The sequence below is a fragment of the Ambystoma mexicanum genome, chromosome 8 (genome assembly GCF_040938575.1).
Source record: "Ambystoma mexicanum isolate Mex_15411 chromosome 8, UKY_AmexF1_1, whole genome shotgun sequence".
NCBI lineage: Eukaryota > Metazoa > Chordata > Amphibia > Caudata > Ambystomatidae > Ambystoma > Ambystoma mexicanum.
The window spans coordinates 1,478,238,774-1,478,263,866 of NC_090929.1; positions in this window are offsets into that span (position 1 = coordinate 1,478,238,774).

Consider the following 25,093-nt stretch of genomic DNA (forward strand, 5'->3'; position numbering starts at 1 on the left):
GGGCCGTGAGGATACCAAGAGTTCACTGAAACACAAAAGTAGGCAGCACCAGGAAGAATGACCGGCTCCCTCCCGAATGTAGCCTTGAAGCAGAGCTGCAGGGCATTTAATCATTTCACAGCTGCCTGCCAGTCTCGTTATATGGTAGAATATATTAGAATAATACCGCTAAAGGCTTGAATTGTGCTTTTCTTACGGCCCCCCTTTTGCTGAGCCCGCTAGAGCATGTCGGCTCCCAGGACGCGAATAGCACCTGATAGATAGCAAGGTCCGGAATGCAACTCCCCCCGTATGTAGTTCGCTTCCAAGAACAGAAGCGCTGTGTTCTATTCAATAACCGAAAGATGCCTTCGCACTCACAAATTCCAAATTGTTACTAGAATAGATGTTTGAAGGTGTCATAGTGGTCGGAGATGGCCATCATCACACCAAGTTCAAAGAAACCCAATAAAGGGGGGTGTTGAACATGTCATAGCTGATTGTTTGATATGCATTTTGTATATATGTAACTGATGTACGTAATTCACTCTCTTGCGTCCCTCGAGGTCTAGAGATACACGTCGCGGGGCGTGAGACCGAGTTGGACAACTGAGACTTTTGACAAGGGGGGTCCTGGGAGTCGCTCTGCCAGACATTAGTCCTGGTTACGAGGGACTTACCCAGAGTCTTTAGCTCACTATCTTTCACAGAGAAGAAATATCCCAAACATATCAGCCTTTGTCCTGCCCTGGGGCAGTCCAGCACCGAAATGCTAGGCAATTCTCCTCTGAACAAGAGTACCAACAGCATCCCCAGACACGTGTTTCGGTCTGGTTGGACCTCATCAGTAGGGAGGAGCTGTGCCTCTCTAAGAATAGTGAGCAAGGGGTCCACATCTGGATTCCCCTAGTAACTTAGGGTGAGACCCAAAGTTACTTGAATATACAAATTGACAAGGGGGGTCCTGGGAGTCTCTCTGCCAGACATTAGTCCTGGTTACGAGAGACTTACCCAGAGTCTTTAGCTCACTATCTTTCACAGAGAAGAAATATCCCAAACATATCAGCCTTTGTCCTGCCCTGGGGCAGTCCAGCACCGAAATGCTAGGCAATTCTCCTCTGAACAAGAGTACCAACAGCATCCCTAGACACGTGTTTCGGGCTGGTTGGACCTCATCAGTAGGGAGGAGCTGTGCCTCTCTTAGAATGGTGAGCAAGGGGTCCACGTCTGGATTCCCCTAGTAACTTAGGGTGAGACCCAAAGTTATTTGAATATACAAATTGACAAGGGGGGTCCTGGGAGTCTCTCTGCCAGACATTAGTCCTGGTTACGAGAGACTTACCCAGAGTCTTTAGCTCACTATCTTTCACAGAGAAGAAATATCCCAAACATATCAGCCTTTGTCCTGCCCTGGGGCAGTCCAGTACCGAAATGCTAGGCAATTCTCCTCTGAACAAGAGTACCAACAGCATCCCCAGACACGTGTTTCGGTCTGGTTGGACCTCATCAGTAGGGAGGAGCTGTGCCTCTCTAAGAATAGTGAGCAAGGGGTCCACATCTCTATTCCCCTAGTAATTTAGGGTGAGACCCAAAGTTACTTGAATATACAAATTGACAAGGGGGGTCCTGGGAGTCTCTCTGCCAGACATTAGTCCTGGTTACGAGAGACTTACCCAGAGTCTTTAGCTCACTATCTTTCACAGAGAAGAAATATCCCAAACATATCAGCCTTTGTCCTGCCCTGGGGCAGTCCAGCACCTAACTGCTAGGCAATTCTCCTCTGAACAAGAGTACCAACAGCATCCCCAGACACGTGTTTCGGTCTGGTTGGACCTCATCAGTAGGGAGGAGCTGTGCCTCTCTAAGAATAGTGAGCAAGGGGTCCACGTCTGGATTCCCCTAGTAACTTAGGGTGAGACCCAAAGTTACTTGAATATACACATTGACAAGGGGGGTCCTGGGAGTCTCTCTGCCAGACATTAGTCCTGGTTACGAGAGACTTACCCAGAGTCTTTAGCTCACTATCTTTCACAGAGAAGAAATATCCCAAACATATCAGCCTTTGTCCTGCCCTGGGGCAGTCCAGCACCGAAATGCTAGGCAATTCTCCTCTGAACAAGAGTACCAACAGCATCCCCAGACACGTGTTTCGGTCTGGTTGGACCTCATCAGTAGGGAGGAGCTGTGCCTCTCTAAGAATAGTGAGCAAGGGGTCCACGTCTGGATTCCCCTAGTAACTTAGGGTGAGACCCAAAGTTACTTGAATATACAAATTGACAAGGGGGGTCCTGGGAGTCTCTCTGCCAGACATTAGTCCTGGTTACGAGAGACTTACCCAGAGTCTTTAGCTCACTATCTTTCACAGAGAATAAATATCCCAAACATATCAGCCTTTGTCCTGCCCTGGGGCAGTCCAGCACCGAAATGCTAGGCAATTCTCCTCTGAACAAGAGTACCAACAGCATCCCCAGACACGTGTTTCGGTCTGGTTGGACCTCATCAGTAGGGAGGAGCTGTGCCTCTCTAAGAATAGTGAGCAAGGGATCCACGTCTGGATTCCCCTAGTAACTTAGGGTGAGACCCAAAGTTACTTGAATATACAAATTGACAAGGGGGGTCCTGGGAGTCTCTCTGCCAGACATTAGTCCTGGTTACGAGAGACTTACCCAGAGTCTTTAGCTCACTATCTTTCACAGAGAAGAAATATCCCAAACATATCAGCCTTTGTCCTGCCCTGGGGCAGTCCAGCACCGAAATGCTAGGCAATTCTCCTCTGAACAAGAGTACCAACAGCATCCCCAGACACGTGTTTCGGTCTGGTTGGACCTCATCAGTAGGGAGGAGCTGTGCCTCTCTAAGAATAGTGACCAAGGGGTCCACGTCTGGATTCCCCTAGTAACTTAGGGTGAGACCCAAAGTTACTTGAATGTACAAATTGACAAGGGGGGTCCCGGGAGTCTCTCTGCCAGACATTAGTCCTGGTTATGAGAGACTTACCCAGAGTCTTTAGCTCACTATCTTTCACAGAGAAGAAATATCCCAAACATATCAGCCTTTGTCCTGCCCTGGGGCAGTCCAGCACCGAAATGCTAGGCATTTCTCCTCTGAACAAGAGTACCAAAAGCATCCCCAGACACATGTTTCGGTCTGGTTGGACCTCATCAGTAGGGAGGAGCTGTGCCTCTCTAAAATAGTGAGCAAGGGGTCCACATCTGGATTCCCCTAGTAACTTAGGGTGAGACCCAAAGTTACTTGAATATACAAATTGACAAGTGGGGTCCTGGGAGTCTCTCTGCCAGACATTAGTCCTGGTTACGAGAGACTTACCCAGAGTCTTTAGCTCACTATCTTTCACAGAGAAGAAATATCCCAAACATATCAGCCTTTGTCCTGCCCTGGGGCAGTCCAGCACCAAAATGCTAGGCAATTCTCCTCTGAACAAGAGTACCAACAGCATCCCCAGACACGTGTTTCGGTCTGGTTGGACCTCATCAGTAGGGAGGAGATGTGCCTCTCTAAGAATAGTGAGCAAGGGGTCTACATCTGGATTCCCCTAGTAACTTAGGGTGAGACCCAAAGTTACTTGAATATACAAATTGACAAGGGGGGTCCTGGGAGTCTCTCTGCCAGACATAAGTCCTGGTTACGAGAGACTTACCCAGAGTCTTTAGCTCACTATCTTTCACAGAGAAGAAATATCCCAAACATATCAGCCTTTGTCCTGCCCTGGGGCAGTCCAGCACCGAAATGCTAGGCAATTCTCCTCTGAACAAGAGTACCAACAGCATCCCCAGACACGTGTTTCGGTCTGGTTGGACCTCATCAGTAGGGAGGAGCTGTGCCTCTCTAAGAATAGTGAGCAAGGGGTCCACGTCTGGATTCCCCTAGTAACTTAAAGTGAGACCCAAAGTTACTTGAATATACAAATTGACAAGGGGGGTCCTGGGAGTCTCTCTGCCAGACATTAGTCCTGGTTACGAGAGACTTACCCAGAGTCTTTACCTCACTGTCTTTCACAGAGAAGAAATATCCCAAACATATCAGCCTTTGTCCTGCCCTGGGGCAGTCCAGCACCGAAATGCTAGGCAATTCTCCTCTGAACAAGAGTACCAACAGCATCCCCAGACACGTGTTTCGGTCTGGTTGGACCTCATCAGTAGGGAGGAGCTGTGATTCTCTAAGAATAGTGAGCAAGGGGTCCACGTCTGGATTCCCCTAGTAACTTAGGGTGAGAGCCAAAGTTACTTGAATATACAAATTGACAAGGGGGGTCCTGGGAGTCTCTCTGCCAGACATTAGTCCTGGTTACGAGAGACTTACCCAGGGTCTTTAGCTCACTATCTTTCACAGAGAAGAAATATCCCAAACATATCAGCCTTTGTCCTGCGCTGGGGCAGTCCAGCACCGAAATGCTAGGCAATTCTCCTCTGAACAAGAGTACCAACAGCATCCCCAGACACGTGTTTCGGTCTGGTTGGACCTCATCAGTAGGGAGGAGCTGTGCCTCTCTAAAAATAGTGAGCAAGGGGTCCACGTCTGGATTCCCCTAGTAACTTAGGGTGAGACCGAAAGTTACTTGAATATACAAATTGACAAGGGGGGTCCTGGGAGTCTCTCTGCCAGACATTAGTCCTGGTTACGAGAGACTTACCCAGAGTCTTTTGCTCACTATCTTTCACAGAGAAGAAATATCCCAAACATATCAGCCTTTGTCCTGCCCTGGGGCAGTCCAGCACCGAAATGCTAGGCAATTCTCCTCTGAACAAGAGTACCAACAACATCCCCAGACACGTGTTTCGGTCTGGTTGGACCTCATCAGTAGGGAGGAGCTGTGCCTCTCTAAGAATAGTGAGCAAGGGGTCCACATCTGGATTCCCCTAGTAACTTAGGGTGAGACCCAAAGTTACTTGAATATACAAATTGACAAGGGGGGGTCCTGGGAGTCTCTCTGCCAGACATTAGTCCTGGTTATGAGAGACTTACCTAGAGTCTTTTGCTCACTATCTTTCACAGAGAAGAAATATCCCAAACATATCAGCCTTCGCCCTGCCCTGGGGCAGTCCAGCACCAAAATGCTAGGCAATTCTCCTCTGAACAATAGTACCAACAGCATCCCCAGACACGTGTTTCGGTCTGGTTGGACCTCATCAGTAGGGAGGAGCTGTGCCTCTCTAAGAATAGTGAGCAAGGGGTCCACGTCTGGATTCCCCTAGTAACTTAGGGTGAGATCCAAAGTTACTTGAATATACAAATTGACAAGGGGGGTCCTGGGAGTCTCTCTGCCAGACATTAGTCCTGGTTATGAGAGACTTACCCAGAGTCTTTAGCTCACTATCTTTCACAGAGAAGAAATATCCCAAACATATCAGCCTTTGTCCTGCCCTGGGGCAGTCCAGCACCGAAATGCTAGGCAATTCTCCTCTGAACAAGAGTACCAACAGCATCCCCAGACACGTGTTTCGGTCTGGTTGGACCTCATCAGTAGGGAGGAGCTGTGCCTCTCTAAGAATAGTGAGAAAGGGGTCCACGTCTGGATTCCCCTAGTAACTTAGAGTGAGACCCATAGTTACTTGAATATACAAATTGACAAGGGGGGTCCTGGGAGTCTCTCTGCCAGACATTAGTCCTGGTTACGAGAGACTTACCCAGAGTCTTTAGCTCACTATCTTTCACAGAGAAGAAATATACCAAACATATCAGCCTTTGTCCTGCCCTGGGGCAGTCCAGCACCGAAATGCTAGGCAATTCTCCTCCGAACAAGAGTACCAACAGCATCCCCAGACACGTGTTTCGGTCTGGTGGACCTCATCAGTAGGGAGGAGCTGTGCCTCTCTAAGAATAGTGAGCAAGGGGTCCACGTCTGGATTCCCCTAGTAACTTAGGGTGAGACCCAAAGTTACTTGAATATACAAATTGACAAGGGGGGTCCTGGGAGTCTCTCTGCCAGACATTAGTCCTGGTTACGAGAGACTTACCCAGAGTCTTTAGCTCACTATCTTTCACAGAGAAGAAATATCCCAAACATATCAGCCTTTATCCTGCCCTGGGGCAGTCCAGCACCGAAATGCTAGGCAATTCTCCTCTGAACAAGAGTACCAACAACATCCCCAGACACGTGTTTCGGTCTGGTTAGACCTCATCAGTAGGGAGGAGCTGTGCCTCTCTAAGAATAGTGAGCAAGGGGTCCACATCTGGATTCCCCTAGTAACTTAGGGTGAGACCCAAAGTTACTTGAATATACAAATTGACAAGGGGGGGTCCTGGGAGTCTCTCTGCCAGACATTAGTCCTGGTTATGAGAGACTTACCCAGAGTCTTTTGCTCACTATCTTTCACAGTGAAGAAATATCCCAAACATATCAGCCTTTGTCCTGCCCTGGGGCAGTCCAGCACCGAAATGCTAGGCAATTCTCCTCTGAACAAGAGTACCAACAGCATCCCCAGACACGTGTTTCGGTCTGGTTGGACCTCATCAGTAGGGAGGAGCTGTGCCTCTCTAAGAATAGTGAGCAAGGGGTCCACGTCTGGATTCCCCTAGTAACTTAGGGTGAGACCCAAAGTTACTTGAATATACAAATTGACAAGGGGGGTTCCTGGGAGTCTCTCTGCCATATATTAGTCCTGGTTACGAGAGACTTACCCAGAGTCTTTAGCTCACTATCTTTCACAGAGAAGAAATATCCCAAACATACCAGCCTTTGCCCTGCTCTGGGGCAGTCCAGCACCGAAATGCTAGGCAATTCTCCTCTGAACAAGAGTACCAACAGCATCCCCAGACACGTGTTTCGGTCTGGTTGGACCTCATCAGTAGGGAGGAGCTGTGCCTCTCTAAGAATAGTGAGCAAGGGGTCCACGTCTGGATTCCCCTAGTAACTTAGGGTGAGACCCAAAGTTACTTGAATATACATATTGACAAGGGGGGGTCCTGGGAGTCTCTCTGCCAGACATTAGTCCTGGTTACGAGAGACTTACCCAGAGTCTTTAGCTCACTATCTTTCACAGAGAAGAAATCCCCCAAACATATCAGCCTTTGTCCTGCCCTGGAGCAGTCCAGCACCGAAATGCTAGGCAATTCTTCTCTGAACAAGAGTACCAACAGCATCCCCAGACACGTGTTTCGGTCTGGTTGGACCTCATCAGTAGGGAGGAGCTGTGTCTCTCTAAGAATAGTGAGCAAGGGGTCCACATCTGGATTCCCCTAGTAATTTAGGGTGAGACCCAAAGTTACTTGAATGTACAAATTGACAAGGGGGGTCCCGGGAGTCTCTCTGCCAGACATTAGTCCTGGTTATGAGAGACTTACCCAGAGTCTTTAGCTCACTATCTTTCACAGAGAAGAAATATCCCAAACATATCAGCCTTTGTCCTGCCCTGGGGCAGTCCAGCACCGAAATGCTAGGCAATTCTCCTCTGAACAAGAGTACCAACAGCATCCCCAGACACGTGTTTCGGTCTGGTTGGACCTCATCAGTAGGGAGGAGCTGTGCCTCTCTAAGAATAGTGAGCAAGGGGTCCACGTCTGGATTCCCCTAGTAACTTAGAGTGAGACCCAAAGTTACTTGAATATACAAATTGACAAGGGGGGTCCTGGGAGTCTCTCTGCCAGACATTAGTCCTGGTTACGAGAGACTTACCCAGAGTCTTTACCTCACTGTCTTTCACAGAGAAGAAATATCCCAAACATATCAGCCTTTGTCCTGCCCTGGGGCAGTCCAGCACCGAAATGCTAGGCAATTCTCTTCTGAACAAGAGTACCAACAGCATCCCCAGACACGTGTTTCGGTCTGGTTGGACCTCATCAGTAGGGAGGAGCTGTGCTTCTCTAAAAATAGTGAGCAAGGGGTCCACGTCTGGATTCCCCTAGTAACTTAGGGTGAGACCCAAAGTTACTTGAATATACAAATTGACAAGGGGGGTCCTGGGAGTCTTTCTGCCAGACATTAGTCCTGGTTCCGAGAGACTTACCCAGAGTCTTTAGCTCACTATCTTTCACAGAGAAGAAATATCCCAAACATATCAGCCTTTGTCCTGCCCTGGGGCAGTCCAGCACCAAAATGCTAGGCAATTCTCCTCTGAACAAGAGTACCAACAGCATCCCCAGACACGTGTTTCGGTCTGGTTGGACCTCATCAGTAGGGAGGAGCTGTGATTCTCTAAGAATAGTGAGCAAGGGGTCCACGTCTGGATTCCCCTAGCAACTTAGGGTGAGAGCCAAAGTTACTTGAATATACAAATTGACAAGGGGGGTCCTGGGAGTCTCTCTGCCAGACATTAGTCCTGGTTACGAGAGACTTACCCAGAGTCTTTAGCTCACTATCTTTCACAGAGAAGAAATATCCCAAACATATCAGCCTTTGTCCTGCGCTGGGGCAGTCCAGCACCGAAATGCTAGGCAATTCTCCTCCGAACAAGAGTACCAACAGCATCCCCAGACACGTGTTTCGGTCTGGTTGGACCTCATCAGTAGGGAGGAGCTGTGCCTCTCTAAGAATAGTGAGCAAGGGGTCCACGTCTGGATTCCCCTAGTAACTTAGGGTGAGACCCAAAGTTACTTGAATATACAAATTGACAAGAGGGGTCCTGGGAGTCTCTCTGCCAGACATTAGTCCTGGTTACGAGAGACTTACCCAGAGTCTTTAGCTCACTATCTTTCACAGAGAAGAAATATCCCAAACATATCAGCCTTTGTCCTGCCCTGGGGCAGTCCAGCACCGAAATGCTAGGCAATTCTCCTCTGAACAAGAGTACCAACAACATCCCCAGACACGTGTTTCAGTCTGGTTGGACCTCATCAGTAGGGAGGAGCTGTGCCTCTCTAAGAATAGTGAGCAAGGGGTCCACGTCTGGATTCCCCTAGTAACTTAGGGTGAGATCCAAAGTTACTTGAATATACAAATTGACAAGGGGGGACCTGGGAGTCTCTCTGCCAGACATTAGTCCTGGTTACGAGAGACTTACCCAGAGTCTTTAGCTCACTATCTTTCACAGAGAAGAAATATCCCAAACATATCAGCCTTTGTCCTGCCCTGGGGCAGTCCAGCACCGAAATGCTAGGCAATTCTTCTCTGAACAAGAGTACCAACAGCATCCCCAGACACGTGTTTCGGTCTGGTTGGACCTCATCAGTAGGGAGGAGCTGTGCCTCTCTAAGAATAGTGAGCAAGGGGTCCACATCTGGATTCCCCTAGTAACTTAGGGTGAGACCCAAAGTTACTTGAATGTACAAATTGACAAGGGGGGTCCCGGAGTCTATCTGCCAGACATTAGTCCTGGTTATGAGAGACTTACCCAGAGTCTTTAGCTCACTATCTTTCACAGAGAAGAAATATCCCAAACATATCAGCCTTTGTCCTGCCCTGGGGCAGTCCAGCACCGAAATGCTAGGCAATTCTCCTCTGAACAAGAGTACCAACAGCATCCCCAGACACGTGTTTCGGTCTGGTTGGACCTCATCAGTAGGGAGGAGCTGTGCCTCTCTAAGAATAGTGAGCAAGGGGTCCACATCTGGATTCCCCTAGTAACTTAGGGTGAGACCCAAAGTCACTTGAATGTACAAATTGACAAGGGGGGTCCCGGGAGTCTCTCTGCCAGACATCAGTCCTGGTTACGAGAGACTTCCCTGAGTCTTTACCTCACTGTCTTTCACAGAGAAGAAATATCCCAAACATATCAGCCTTTGTCCTGCCCTGGGGCAGTCCAGCACCAAAATGCTAGGCAATTCTCCTCTGAACAAGAGTACCAACAGCATCCCCAGACACGTGTTTCGGTCTGGTTGGACCTCATCAGTAGGGAGGAGCTGTGCTTCTCTAAAAATAGTGAGCAAGGGGTCCACGTCTGGATTCCCCTAGTAACTTAGGGTGAGACCCAAAGTTACTTGAATATACAAATTGACAAGGGGGGTCCTGGGAGTCTCTCTGCCAGACATTAGTCCTGGTTCCGAGAGACTTACCCAGAGTCTTTAGCTCACTATCTTTCACAGAGAAGAAATATCCCAAACATATCAGCCTTTGTCCTGCCCTTCGGGCAGTCCAGCACCGAAATGCTAGGCAATTCTCCTCTGAACAAGAGTACCAACAGCATCCCCAGACACGTGTTTCGGTCTGGTTGGGCCTCATCAGTAGGGAGGAGCTGTGCCTCTCTAAGAATAGTGAGCAAGGGGTCCACGTCTTGATTCCCCTAGTAACTTAGGGTGAGAGCCAAAGTTACTTGAATATACAAATTGACAAGGGGGGTCCTGGGAGTCTCTCTGCCAGACATTAGTCCTGGTTACGAGAGACTTACCCAGAGTCTTTAGCTCACTATCTTTCCCAGAGAAGAAATATCCCAAACATATCAGCCTTTGTCCTGCCCTGGGGCAGTCCAGCACCGAAATGCTAGGCAATTCTCCTATGAACAAGAGTACCAACAGCATCCCCAGACACATGTTTCGGTCTGGTTGGACCTCATCAGTAGGGAGGAGCTGTGCCTCTCTAAGAATAGTGAGCAAGGGGTCCACGTCTGGATTCCCCTAGTAACTTAGGGTGAGACCCAAAGTTACTTGAATATACAAATTGACAAGGGGGGTCCTGGGAGTCTCTCTGCCAGACATTAGTCCTGGTTACGAGAGACTTACCCAGAGTCTTTAGCTCACTATCTTTCACAGAGAAGAAATATCCCAAACATATCAGCCTTTGTCCTGCCCTGGGGCAGTCCAGCACCGAAATGCTAGGCAATTCACCTCTGAACAAGAGTACCAACAGCATCCCCAGACACGTGTTTCGGTCTGGTTGGACCTCATCAGTAGGGAGGAGCTGTGCCTCTCTAAGAATAGTGAGCAAGGGGTCCACGTCTGGATTCCCCTAGTAACTTAGGGTGAGACCCAAAGTTACTTGAATATACAAATTGACAAGGGGGGGTCCTGGGAGTCTCTCTGCCATACAATAGTCCTGGTTACGAGAGACTTACCCAGAGTCTTTAGCTCACTATCTTTCACAGAGAAGAAATATCCCAAACATATCAGCCTTTGTCCTGCCCTGGGGCAGTCCAGCACCGAAATGCTAGGCAATTCTCCTCTGAACAAGAGTACCAACAGCATCCCCAGACACGTGTTTCGGTCTGGTTGGACCTCATCAGTACGGAGGAGCTGTGCCTCTCTAAGAATAGTGAGCAAGGGGTCCACGTCTGGATTCCCCTAGTAACTTAGGGTGAGACCCAAAGTTACTTGAATATACAAATTGACAAGGGGGGTCCTGGGAGTCTCTCTGCCAGACATTAGTCCTGGTTATGAGAGACTTACCCAGAGTCTTTAGCTCACTATCTTTCACAGAGAAGAAATATCCCAAACATATCAGCCTTTGTCCTGCCCTGGGGCAGTCCAGCACCGAAATCCTAAGCAATTCTCCTCTGAACAAGAGTACCAACAGCATCCCCAGACACGTGTTTCGGTCTGGTTGGACCTCATCAGTAGGGAGGAGCTGTGCCTCTCTAAGAATAGTGAGCAAGGGGTTCACGTCTGGATTCCCCTAGTAACTTAATGAAATAGGTTTAAATCACATGGAAGTATTTACTTAGAGAAAAGGCACATGTTCATGCTCTCATCCACTCTAGAGGTATTTTGACACTTCTTTCCTTCTACAATTAAGCAATAAGCACCAGTTCTGGGGACTTCACCGACTGGTAACGCCCCAGCGCCCAGGTTATAGGTCTGAGTGAATCGAGTTCCTTAATACCAGGCCTCAGTGCCGTTACCAGCTGCTGAAGCCCCACGGAATGGGTGCTTATTGCTATTAGCACCCCAGGTTTTTAATCTTATACCCTGGGGTGCTAACAGCAATGCATTTTGTTTGAATGAACAGGACACCTCACGGCATCCCGTTCATACACACAAAATACTTACCTAAGGTGGCCACCATGGATCTGGAAGGCGCGGCTCCATAAACCAGCAGGGACATTAAGCGGGAGCAGCAGTCGGGGTGCTGACGCAGCCACCAATGAACAAATCAAGGAAGTGGGCGTAGGGGGTGGAAGGGACTGGATACCCAAGGATAAGGGAGTGAAGGGTGGGGGGAAGATGGCGGGCCTAGGGAAAGGGAGACAACCACAAATAAATGAATTCTGGGGAGCATTTTATGATATAAAGAGCTTACTCCATAAAAAAAAAAAATCTAAAATGGCTAATGAAGAGGGAGTTTCAGGTAATATGATAACAAGTTCTAATATAGTAAACCTTACCAGTTCAACTCTTTTAAAAAGCTAAATATTAGCTCTGAAGGCCATTTTCCAGTCCAATGTCACTCTGCCTGCTGGTCAATGGGCATCGCCATCTTGGGGGAATGTTTATTTCAGGACTTGCAAGATGATGTCAGGGCGCTGTTTGTGTTCTGTAGATAGCACCGAGAGTTTGTTCTCATGCCACTGTTTCTTAACACAGCCTTACTTTTGGAAGTTACTAGTCACTAGTGTTTTAATAACATCTATCTCTTAGAACTGATACAAATGTAGAAACCTCATTGTATGCATCATATCTGCTGCCTGGCTCCATTTTGCTTTGAGACTGTTTGGGGAAAAGACAAAATCCATTAAATTGCAGTTTACACACGCAAAATATATCGGAAATACACATTAAGAACGCCATTGTTTCACCTACCTCCTAACTTTCTGAATGTAATTATTCAATTAGCCATACCTTGTGGGGTAAAGTAAACATAGGTGGACAGACAAGAAAGGGGAAACAAAGTCGAAAAAAAAGTCATCCCACAAAAAGATTTCTTCTCTAAAATCAGGGCCAACTAATATTCTAAAATGGCATTATAAGTAAAACGGTATGCAGAAAAAGAATTATGAATATATCACCTCAAAGCTTATATTATTGGTCTAAGGTGCACAATTTAGATAATATGACTAATTACGTTTCCTAGACAATATATCTGGTTTTCCTATGGGGCTTCTTAGAATCCCATATGGCTCTACCAAAGATCTTTCAAATGTCTCTCCTTTCAGATTACTCTTGGGATGATGCCACCTTCTTCAAGAGGGACATACTTTGAGGCACCAGATATCTGTTTCTGATGACATTGGTTAGATTTTCAGACATTTCTAATCCATTCCACCCTGAGGCCACAAGTTGGTGCCACTCAATGTCCTCATTGAAGCTGGCCTATCCATTTTTAGCATGTATATCATCGTTGTTCCAGAGGAAAGGGATCTGCGTGATATTCCCTTCCCTTGTAGGTCTGTAGATTTTCTCCAGATCAGGAGGTTGCAAATATAATTTCGGAAGCAGTTGCAAGAGAGCTGATCCCTGGGACACTCTGGGGTAGCTATCAGGTTCAAATGGACCGAATGCCACCTAATGAGAATGGAAGGAGGTGAATGTTGCCATCCAATCAAGGACTGCACTGGAAAAGCTTAGGTTAAGCAAATTATCCAGTGTGACGAGTGTGTGGTCGACGGTGAAGAATTTTGCTAGATGATCCTCATGGCAGCTTTAGGCTCACAGCATTCTTTTATCTTCCTCAAATACTGGCATCTATGTAGTCTTGGCATTTATAACACACATTGTTATTATCTGCAAGGTTAACTTCCATCAGCTATGAATGAGTCTGGCTCACTATGGTTGACTGCTGCATCATTTCTCTGGCTATGAAATGTGGAAGATAAAAAAAGAGCATTGTCCAAGATTTGGTCATATGCTCCTGCCAAAAATAGAAAGAACCTTTTTCTCTTTCTAATGCAATTGGGCCCGCCCACTGTAGAACTATTCAAAAGGTCTCTAGTAGTTGCATGCCTACTATTTCTTTTTCCAGGGTGTGAGGATACTCTCTTTGGAAAACAGTTGCAAGAAAACCTCCTTATTCTAGTGCAAGAACGCCTGCCAGAACTAGAAATACGTATTGATCAATTTCTGCATGACCGGAAGGGGAAAATCACCGGAAGGGGAAAATGCAAGCTGAGCGGCAGATGGGGTAAGGTGGGCGTTGGGGATCATTGGAGATTAGGCTGTCACCCAGGTGTCTGGTGGAAATTATCAGGTAATCTATGCGCCTCCTGGGCCATGGTACAATCAGGATTTGCCATGCACAACTTGGAGGAGTTTGCAGACTTTGTGGTGTGTCTGGGGTCTGCAAGTTTGTAGTCTGTTTTGCCTCGTGTCAGGAAAGTTTCTACACTCCCCTGCAGATCCATCAATCATCACGTGTGTTCATTGTGCCTGGACAATTGCCCAACATTCTTTAATCATTCTTGGCATATGGAAAATGAGGAAGGAAGAGGTTTATTTTTAAATAAACACTGCAATTCGCATACTGAAATTACCAGGTAAATATAATAATGCCAGTTTTTAAGCACTATTGATTTATGCCTCTGAGGTAAATATTTTTCGCTGTAAGGTATGGGATGAGTTGATAATAGATAGATGTGTGGGTGAGGAGTTGATGAAGGGTGTGGTCCTTGATGGAGCAAATGATGGAGGTTTATCTAATTGTATGCATTGTTAGGATATGATAGTTTTCTCAGCAGGGCTCTGCAACCTTTCTCTCGTCAGAGGGTTTAGACTGCAATTCCCATCAGCCCTGCCCAGCATATTCAATGGTAAGGGATCATGGAAGTTGCAGTAAAAAAAATCTGGAGAGTCGAAGGTTGCAGACCCATGTATTACAGAATGTAAGGTTTTTGAGTGGTTGGTAAATGATGAGGCAGGTGTGGTGAACAGGCACAAATGAAGCATTGCAAAGGGGTTTTATAGAGGGGAGATTATCATCTGCAAATTTCAGTTAGCCTCTCCACCCAACAAATAGCGGGAAAAGTGAGAAAACGAAAGACCAATTACGGATCTTTTGGGGATTCTGGGAGAAAGCAGAAAGGGAGACGCTCAAGCCACAGCAATAAAAAGGAAGATAGTAAAGTGAGAAAGGAAGGAAAAAGGGACAGGAGAGGGAATTCATTAAAACAAAGTCAATAACGTTTTCAAAAATATACTCCAGTGAGATATGTTATTTTGGGCTGAAAAGCCAACCTAAATAATTCATAAAAGGCAGCCAGCTCACCCTCCCCCAGCATTGCCTTTGACAGGGTTTCACATTGTTTATTAAAAAAAGGCTCTCATTACTTGCAATGAATACAGCACAGTATTCCAGCATTTTTATTAAACTATTCTACCCGCCTTTTTTGTTGAATAATAAATTGTATGTCACATTATGGCAGTGCTTATGATGCTCGCTGGAAAAATGCTTTGCTGCAGAGTGTTAGCACATCAATTATTGAAAACTGCTTCCGTGCTGGGATATTTGTTTTAGATAAAAGAGTTTTTTATTTAGAAGATGGAATAAGTGTAAGAAATAGGCAGCAATGAAGTTGATTTTTAATAGAGAATTAAGCAGGCTAACACTAGCAACAGCGGGGAACGGTAGACAAAAGCGCCATTCAGCAGTCCGCGTTCCCTGTCGCTGCCCTCCTCGAAGCTCTAGTAAGCGCTCTCTCCAGCACATTAAACCTTGCTATTTGTATTTTGAAATCTATACATGCACACACACACACACACACACAGAAATATGCAAACATATAGTGTGCATATATATATTCACTAACAAAAAACGTTGTTAAAGGGACGTTATGGTTAAGTTGCACTACAAAGCCTATGAAATTCAATGGAAAAACGTTGCTACAGCGACGTTATGGTTACAGGTACAACCTAAAAACCCCAGAAATTCACAAGTTATGGTACGATAGGCAACCATAACTCACGCTACCACTGTGCACTGCAAAGACTAACATCCATTACTTCAAAGATGACATCACAAATGTCATTGATGACATCACTGATGACATCATAGGTCTGGCTCCCTCTTTTTTCTTTTGTGACATATGTACACTAGGTGGTTTTCTTCAGTAACAGTAACTACAAAGTGAAAAGGTACTATATTTGGACACCTTACCCTTCTCATATGTTCTTACACTGCTTTCCTTAGGGTTCAGTCACATTGTATGGTACATATACATATGGGAAGAGGGAAGCCCGAAATACAGCAATCATTTCTGTGCATTAACATAATCATTTAGTTTATGAACCCTTTCTGCTAATGCTGCTACTTTTTGGCTTGCTTTGCTTTCTTTCTATACGCTGCTATTGGTATGCGTTAGGCTTTCTTTCAGTTTTGTGTGCAGTAGTACAGTTTCCTAGCTACTTATCACATGTTTAAGAGTCCACAAAAGACGACAAGGAAAGCATGCATCAATTCACTATGCATCATGGGAGGAATGTGGATATTGCACCTGTATGATGTATGCTACACACACTGCTTACGTTTGTACATGAGTTTGTTTTTTTAACAGAACATACAGGAATGCAAAACAGTACACCAGAAGCAGCACCTTTTCCACACAAACATACGGCTACCGAAACTAAAGTGAATGCAGGGCATATACAAGTTGAGCGCCTGGATGCCAAAATCGATCAGTTGCTACTCCGATTTGCCGCCTTGAGAAATTCTGTAGAAGAACATATAATAGGTAAAATAAGATATCATTGCCCAACTTACACATTCCCGCCTTCCCCATTTCCCAGCCCCCCTTCCCCGCAAATTAAGTCTCATGAAAGACGCTTCGATGAGACCTCACTCCCTTATTCCCCTCACCAGCAGCTTGTTGAAATGGGAAAATGCCCAATATATGTATCTGTTTCTTGCACCCCTTCCATTTCCGAATAGTCTCTATGAATGTGTGCTAACAAAGATTGATTTGTTAGTTTGTAGTGATTGTATATGTCCCTTTCTTTTTTCATTTAACAAGGCCATTGTAAGTGTGAAGGGCACAGCACTAGTGGGGATGATTGCAAGTGAGAAAAATGGAGGAGGGGGACGAGCGCCACACCTGGATGGTCTATGCCCAAGCACAATGAAAGCATCCGTATGACGCCACTACGGGCCGCATGTGTGCATGGACACAACCGTCTGTAAATAGTTGCAGGAGCGTCCGTTTATCTGTGGCACAACTGCGCATATGCATATATTGTCCTGTGATGCCTGGTACCACTGTCCCTGGTGAACATATGCAAATAAATGTGTGAGGTAGCTGTACTAGCTAGAAGTGTGCACCCACGTCCTGCGAGTATTTTTGCATGTAAAGATTCCACCTACTGCATCGTGCTCACAGCAAGCGTTGGTAGAAATGTGCAATGTGCGTGTGCCATATGTTTCAGTAGTGTGGGGATGGCAAGAGTATCGGTAACTGAACTATACACGTGCCACAAACTAAAACGTCAACTATACATACGGCAAACAAGCTTGCAAATGGAGAACAATGGCGATGTCACCATGGTAACAGATCAACAGTGCGTGTGGTCCCTTATTTGGCAGACACCACCCATATCCGTATGCATCGAAAGAGGACATTTTTCTGCAATGCGTGGAGTGTTACATAGATAGTGCACCCTTACAGAGATCCTCCACTCTTCCTTCTACATGTAGATATTGTAGGGAAAAAGTTACTGACACTTTGCAGTGTCACGTGCTCCACAGCAGCCCTATACAAGAGCACACCCTACAAGTGCTCTTGAGAAGAGCACCGGTGTACATTGGTTCGGGCAGAAATTGCTTTCTCACCAATTGTGGGTCTGCAAACTACTTCTCCAAGGAATGGCCACCAGAGCTTCTGCTACTACCTCTGGTTTAGGATTACCCACACCCTCACCACCAACACCTCCTTCTAAAAGTCCTGAGCAAGGGGACAGGCATCATAATGAAGAGGGATATCGAAAAGGAAACGAGAATAAAGTAGAAGGAATCCCCATTGTCTACAGCCAGCGGCAATCCTGGGTGTGGAAACTATTTAGGAACGTTGGAGATGTTCCAAAATCTCGTGCTAATCAGGTGCAGTGCAGTGAGTGGAACATAGTACTCAGTCGCAGAAAATCTGGTTTGTACAGCTATGAGACCACCTCCAAGTGGCGGAACCTGAAAGCGAACCACCAGGCAGCTATTTGGAGGATTGTCCCCTTCCAAGCAGGCAGTAGGTTAGTGTCCTCTACAGCATCCTCCGCATGTGCTCCTGCCACCACTAGGGACACTCCAGTGGGCCACCACATCCCGCAAGCAGCTTTGGAGGACATACGCAGTGCAACAGACCCCCACCATTTCAAAGGTCACTGTATTGTGCATATACTGTGATGCGGTACTGTGTAGGGGAGAACATTTGCGAAGTGCTTTTGAAGCTGTGGTCCAGGACCATGACAAACACTGCCCCCTACCCAAGTAAGGTGCACCCCCCATCTTCTGCTCTCCACGTACCATTTCTTATCCCTGTATTTGGTACCCTCTGCCAAATCTCCCTACCACTGCTGCCTTTTCTGGCATCTCTCATAACAACAGGAAAAATGCTACACAGCCAGAAGGTTGGGGGTGGAACAAAAAGGCTGTTTTCAGAGCCACCTTGCACTGTTAAATTGAAAAGTTGAATGCAAGCATGCAGGCGGTGATGCTGCATATAAGTACCGCATACAGAGATGGCAACAATCGGCGTCGGGACGCCATCAAAAGCATTGTACGCATTTGCAAAAAGAAGTGGTGGCTCTGAAAGAGCCTTTTTGTGTTGTTTGTGTTTTCAACATTAAAAGTGGTGAACAGGCCAGGGAAAATGCATTCTACACTTGGAGTAAGCATTGCACGGCATTTTGTATATTTCACAGAAGGATGTCATTGCCAGCATCAGTCAGATGAACTCCATCTGAACGAAAAATGTTCCTACTACGAAACGTAATGTTTTCATTGAGGAAGGAGAACAGGCCAAAATCGCACAAAAAAGCACAAACAGCCTTGTTCACATTACGCCGCGCTTTCTCCATTTGTGGGCCAAAGAAGGAAGAACGCAGCCACTTCTGTCTCTGGGCAATGCGAGAAAAAAATATGTGTGATTTTGGAAAAATTTCCATGAGTTCCCGAAAGGTCTCCTTCATATGATATGATATGATATGGCATTTGTAACGCGCCTATACACAGGTGTTTCAAGGCGCGAAAACAAAGGCGCGAAATGCCGGTAACCTGGCCTAAACTATTCCCTTCACAATGAACAATAATAATGTATGGATGAGCAAGGATCCACATGGAACCACTTCTTTCCACGTATTCCGTACTAGTGCACATCAACATTATGGAAACCAAGGTCTGCTGCAAGTGCACAACGCTCAACGTGAACTTGAACCCAATGTAGCCACGAGTTGCCCAACAGCCATACAGTCCGCCTACTGAACGCCACACCCGTACCCATACCCATGTCCACTCCTATTGGCAAACAGACGTTCTGCCACAATCTGTTGCTAGACACCATACCCACAAATTCGTATTGACCAAACCCAATTCCGGCACAGTCTCATTTCCATTGCAACCACCCTCAAAAGACCCGAATGTAGCATGTGCACACCACTAAAAGGAGCAGATTTCGCCAACATATTGCCCTGTGTATGGGGCTACACAAACACATTTGAAATGTCATACAAAGTCGGCGTCTTAGTACAAGTGCTGCAAACTGATGTTTTGTAATTTTGCTAAGGGGATATGTACAGAAACACCTTTTGTGTGCTCCTTGTTAGGGGCTGCTCTCTGCTTGTCCTCCGTACATTACCACACGTGTGTCTGCAGCGTACTTTGTATATACTGCAACAGATTACTAATTGCAATAGTGGGAAAACAATTTTCACCACCACTAACAAATGTCACACTACAAGCACTAACTTTGTCATGGGCACAAAACAACATCCTACCATGGAACACAAAAGCAGACATGCCCGTGAATCACTGAACCGTAGACCCATTTCCATAGCAAGCACATTACGAAGGACATCATGTAGCAAATGCGATTTCTCCAAGTACCATGAGGGCCACGGCCCAGTAAAGCAGGTGCAGTCCTTCTTCCTTTTCTGATTTGCTACTGTTAAAGTATGACATACGCATCCACCAATTACATCCAAGAACTGTGCATGTAATGCTATCACATCTAATAAACAGTGCATAACAGCTGTTACACAGGCAGAGGCCAAATATCCAGTAAATCAAAAGCACCACCACGAGAAACTACTGTACAATGATCTAGGCGTTCTGCACCCACAAACATTAGCATCGCTACCCATCACCACACCCAGTAGGTATTACTATTTTTTCTACAGTACAGTGCCAACTGTTTCATATGTGCACATATCTCTCAAGTCACACACTTTTGGTGGGTGTAACCCACCACTTAGGCAGCTCTCTCACATGCCAAGCTCCCTAAATACCAATAGGAAGCAATGTGTTTTCACACGCCTATTACAAAGTCGGGTGTTTTTACCCGCCCAAGGGCCTTGAAAGGTTGAGAGGTATGCTGCGTACCAACAGTGTACCTAGGAGTAAATCTCCATAACGTATTCAAAATGTGTACTGTTATGTCTCCCATCAGCTACCATTAAATCGCTTCTACGGTGGTAGTTGGTAACAAAGGTTCCATTTGCCTACAATACTCATTGGTATACGAAAAACATTACTGTGTTCTTTTGTTCCGTAATTTTTACAATGCATTCCCCCATTAAAGCACCTCCTAGCAAATCTGTACAACTCGCACACAAAACTATCAGGCAGCCTTTCCGACCAAACTATGCAAAGTTCATAAATTTCAAGCATAACGACAGTTTGCACCCGCACATCCAGAACAACAGCAGATAAGCCATAAAAAAAATGTATCGCCACATTCACAACAGTAACATTCGTTAATGTGCATAATGAAATTAAACCCCTGAAGCAATGCCTGCACTCATGTACTTAGCATACATATGCAAAGAACTGCATGCCAATGGAGTCTAAAAACATTGTGCTTTGCACTCTGTACATCTTTCTGCACCTTTGTCTCATCCTTCCACAATGCGCAATACTGCATCTCTAAAGTAAATAGGCCTACCATTATAGACCCACTTTTTTCATAACCAGGGATACACTAAACTTCCAAATAGCCCACCTACTCCCTTAACACACATGCTTATGCTCTGAAACACCCTTCATATTTTACACCTTCCATTTATGCACACACACTTCGTCTTCCTGCCAAGACATCCCCCTATAGTTCTGAAGAATGTAATTTACAAATGTAACTACTATGTCATTAGCCAACAGATTTGTTTACCATCTTCTTATACAGGAGCAGTACACACCTGTCTCTGGAAAGCTACTGGAGTGTGCACTTCAAAGTCCAGCCTACAATACAACTACTCTCTGCAACCAACAAAGTAAGTACAATACCAGCATACTCTTGTATGTCTTACTAAACAAGTGTACTATTGTTGTACTGCATATACATGTGTGCCCATCCAGTAGTATGTACTTCATTGTTACTCATCACACCTCTGCATGTGCTAAGTGTTTCTTACGTCGCCACCATTAGAATAATGCCCACATACTAACATAGTGTCCCCAATTTAACCTTACACACCACTGCACAGCCACACACATGCACTTAAAAAGTTGCCTACCCTCCCATTCATCCACTGACGCACATTGTACACATATACATGTGAAGATTTGCACACCCACACTTCCCTTTCTTCACCAACAGCTAATACACAATGCCTACCAAACGGCAATTCCAAAGAAAGCAACACAGAAAGAGAGCCACACAACCTACAGACACACAAAGTACCGATCCACTGCAATCTCAAAGTGAACACAAAGGTGAAGGAGAAGAGGTAATTCAGTCATTCAGGAAAACAAATGCATCTACCAGTAAAGACAGTGTAGGTGATCTGGCAAAATGTCAGAATGTAAACAAAACCACTGAATACAGTGCAACACACACTACTCCTAAAAGAGCACGTACAAATGCAAATGTAATCACAAGCAAGCATTCTAAAAAAGTAATTTTCCACCACAGAGTCCTTCAGAACCTTACAAGTAGAGGGCAGAAATCACTGTCCACCCTCAAAACCTACCGCAGAAAAGTCATCCTAGAAGCTCTTGTAGACAGTGCTATAAGCGTTAAGTGGAAATTGTTTGTAGTCATTTTGAAGAGAATGAAACCACTATCAAGATTAATTGGTAAATTGCAAGCACTACTTCAAAACAAACGCAATGTCACCATGGATACCTTTGGCCATATCTGTACAGGTGAGTGGAGTCACACCACCAACAAAGAGTCATACTTCAATGAAGAATCATATAAACAACAACAAACTAAGCAAATTGCCTTACATCAGAGTGGACAGGGTATGAAAAGATACATAATACCATAATGGAAGACGAAACACTGCTTTCAGAAATATCCCCATCAAACTTAGATGTCACTCTCCAATCCACCAAACCAACACGCCTCACCTACAAATGGCCTTGCACATGAATGTGCAACGTTCGCCAATGCCCAATCAAACATTTGCAGCAATTCCTCAAACAGTATGCCAAAGGCAACGACAAAGGAAAAATGAAAATACTACAAACTATCGACTCCTGTCCAGTGTGCAACTACACTGGAATACGAGGACATTCCTTAGCCTGTATTTCTGGACCAGCTTGAAAAAGCACCTTCCACCGTAATAAAATTTTAGCAACCCACCATTCAACAGTCAGAAATCTAGTGTACAAACTGTACTATGCAAAAACTACAGCATTAGCACTCCAATATTTAAATGATTTTCTCCTGCACGATACAGCTGTACACGGGACCCCAAACCGGCCCATAGAGCTTGGGTTTGCCCAATAGCACTTTAAGATAAGATAGCAGCACCCGTTAGATGGATGGGGGTGCAGAATAATGCTCCAACACCAAATCAATAATGACAACTCAACAGTTTGGCAAAGGGTGTCCGTTAATGACAAGTACAAAAAACTGGGAGTCTCATGAATATCAGCAGATGCGTGATCTTCTCTCTCACTTCACAACTCCCACGAACTTCATAAAAAACACATCATGTATACTAAAAACTCATCATCACTGACGTTTAACGCTTATAAGTTGGCATGCAATTTTATTGGTTCTAGAAAGGTAACTTTAAAATAGGTACTATATCTGTATATGGTAACGGAGTAAGGGGATTGGGTAAACAGAGTCAGGTGGGGCATCTAAGCCCTACCTTAAAAATGGTTACTGTGGACGTCACTGCAAGTACGACGTCCATTGGTTCTACTAACTATAGGACCTTAGATTACTCGGTCCACTATGATTGGGTTGGCATCAACCCCACTCATACTTTTCCACTTTGCCTAGCAGCATGCAGAATGGTCAGCCAGGTGCAGGGTGCCCCCCAGTTCCCCCAGCCTTCCTCGAATTATTGTTTCAATCAATTACAATCAATTATCAGCTTAGTGGCCATGTGTCAATTATTTCACTGTGGTTTGCCTTGTGACTGCATATCTGTCTGGAAAAGTTCTGATATCTTTGCATGGCAATCCGCCACACGTAGGTGTGAAGGTCTCACTTCTTCTAGCTCGGCTGGTCACGTGCTTCAGACACTGTGAATTTGCCTCTTCTTCATGTAATTCGTGTATTTGATTTTCACTTTATCCACCACCTGCCTTTGGTTTCTTATCTCAACCTTTCCGAGCAGGATATTCTCTTCCTTGCTTCATTAATTGCAGCTACCGTTCATCTATTTTAGCTGATATGTCCATGGTTTTTCTGGCAAGATTTGCCTCTGCTGAGTTTCGTTCTTCCTTTTATTGTCGATTTGTTAAATATAAAGCTCTCCTTGTGTGGCCTTTAGTAACCTTTGGTTAATACTGCTTCTTGTGCAAAGTGGAAGTATTCTTATATAACGTGTTTCTCTTGAGGTAGATATCTAAAGGTGGCGCTTGCCGCACTTATTTTTCTACTAAGCATAGCAAGCCGCACAAATTTCTTAGCTTTCTTGCAGTTCCAAGCATATGTACATGCCTAAACTGGTTGAAAATCTTCGTCATGCTTACAGCTTAAGCTTCTTACATTTGACATCGTCCTTTCACTTTAGGTCCATGATGTCCCTTGTCCATAGCGTTTCGTCTGTTTACATCATTCTCTGGTCGGTATCTCTTCTATATGTGAGTCAGTCTGGGTTCTTGTGTCGTCACCATTCGTCTTCCATTAAGACCTTTTTGTCTTCTTTAAGACCTTTTTGTCTTCTTCAGGGATTGTACTCAGACGATCTTCATTTCGTTTCATTTGTTGATATGGTTTTCTCATTTGGTACCTTAATGTCCATGCTTTCTTAGGTATAGGTATTTCAATAGGTGCTGCTCTACTGATAGCTACTGGACAAAAACAGGATCCAAGCATAATTCCAAGACTGTGACAAGACCGACTGGTTTTGACGTGTAGGTGTAGTTTCACCACGTCTTCATCAGGGGACAAAGTACAATATATATATATATATATATATATACATATAAGTGATATGTGGTACAGTATTAACCAAGTCTTTATATGCCAAGAAACAAGGGTATCTACACACAGCACGTGGGAGACAGGAGATATGATACCATGATCATCACATGCAGGGGAAACGACAGTGAAAAATATTCAGTCACCCACTGACTCGAGTACCATTACCAACCGTGCCTTCAATGAGCTAGTGTTCCCAAGCAACAGGGGAAGAGCCAACACCAAGCCAAGAGTTAAAACGGGGAGTCCAGGATGACAGGGGTTGGACAAGGTCTACCTGGTATCCTAAGCAATATCTTCATCTAAATTGGGTAAGCCTTTAGTTAAGCATCTGGTCAGCACAACTTCGGAAGCAAAAGGATTTAAATTCATGCTGCAGCTGCAGCTTTTGCATTTAGTGGGTCTCTCTCACTAGGAGGTCCAAACCGTACATGACCTGCTTGTAAAGATCTATGGATGAAGAATTAAGAGTTAACAATAGGTGTGTACCATCACCTATGTGACCGTTGGGGGTAGGGAGGGCAGCATTAGTAAATGAAATCATGCTGTCAGAACTCACCTCTCGTCACTTGCAGGGTACAACAGCCTATCATAAATAGAGAGCAGGGAACGGATCCAGTACGCATAGCAAGTGACATGGCCTGAACCGATAATGCATGATGAATGAACGAAGTGAGTGGAGCGGATGAAATCGGTGGAATGGATGAAGAGCGTGGAACTGATGAGTGTGCTGAGCGGATGAGTGCGCTGAGCAGATCAGAGCGGATGAGTGCGCAGAG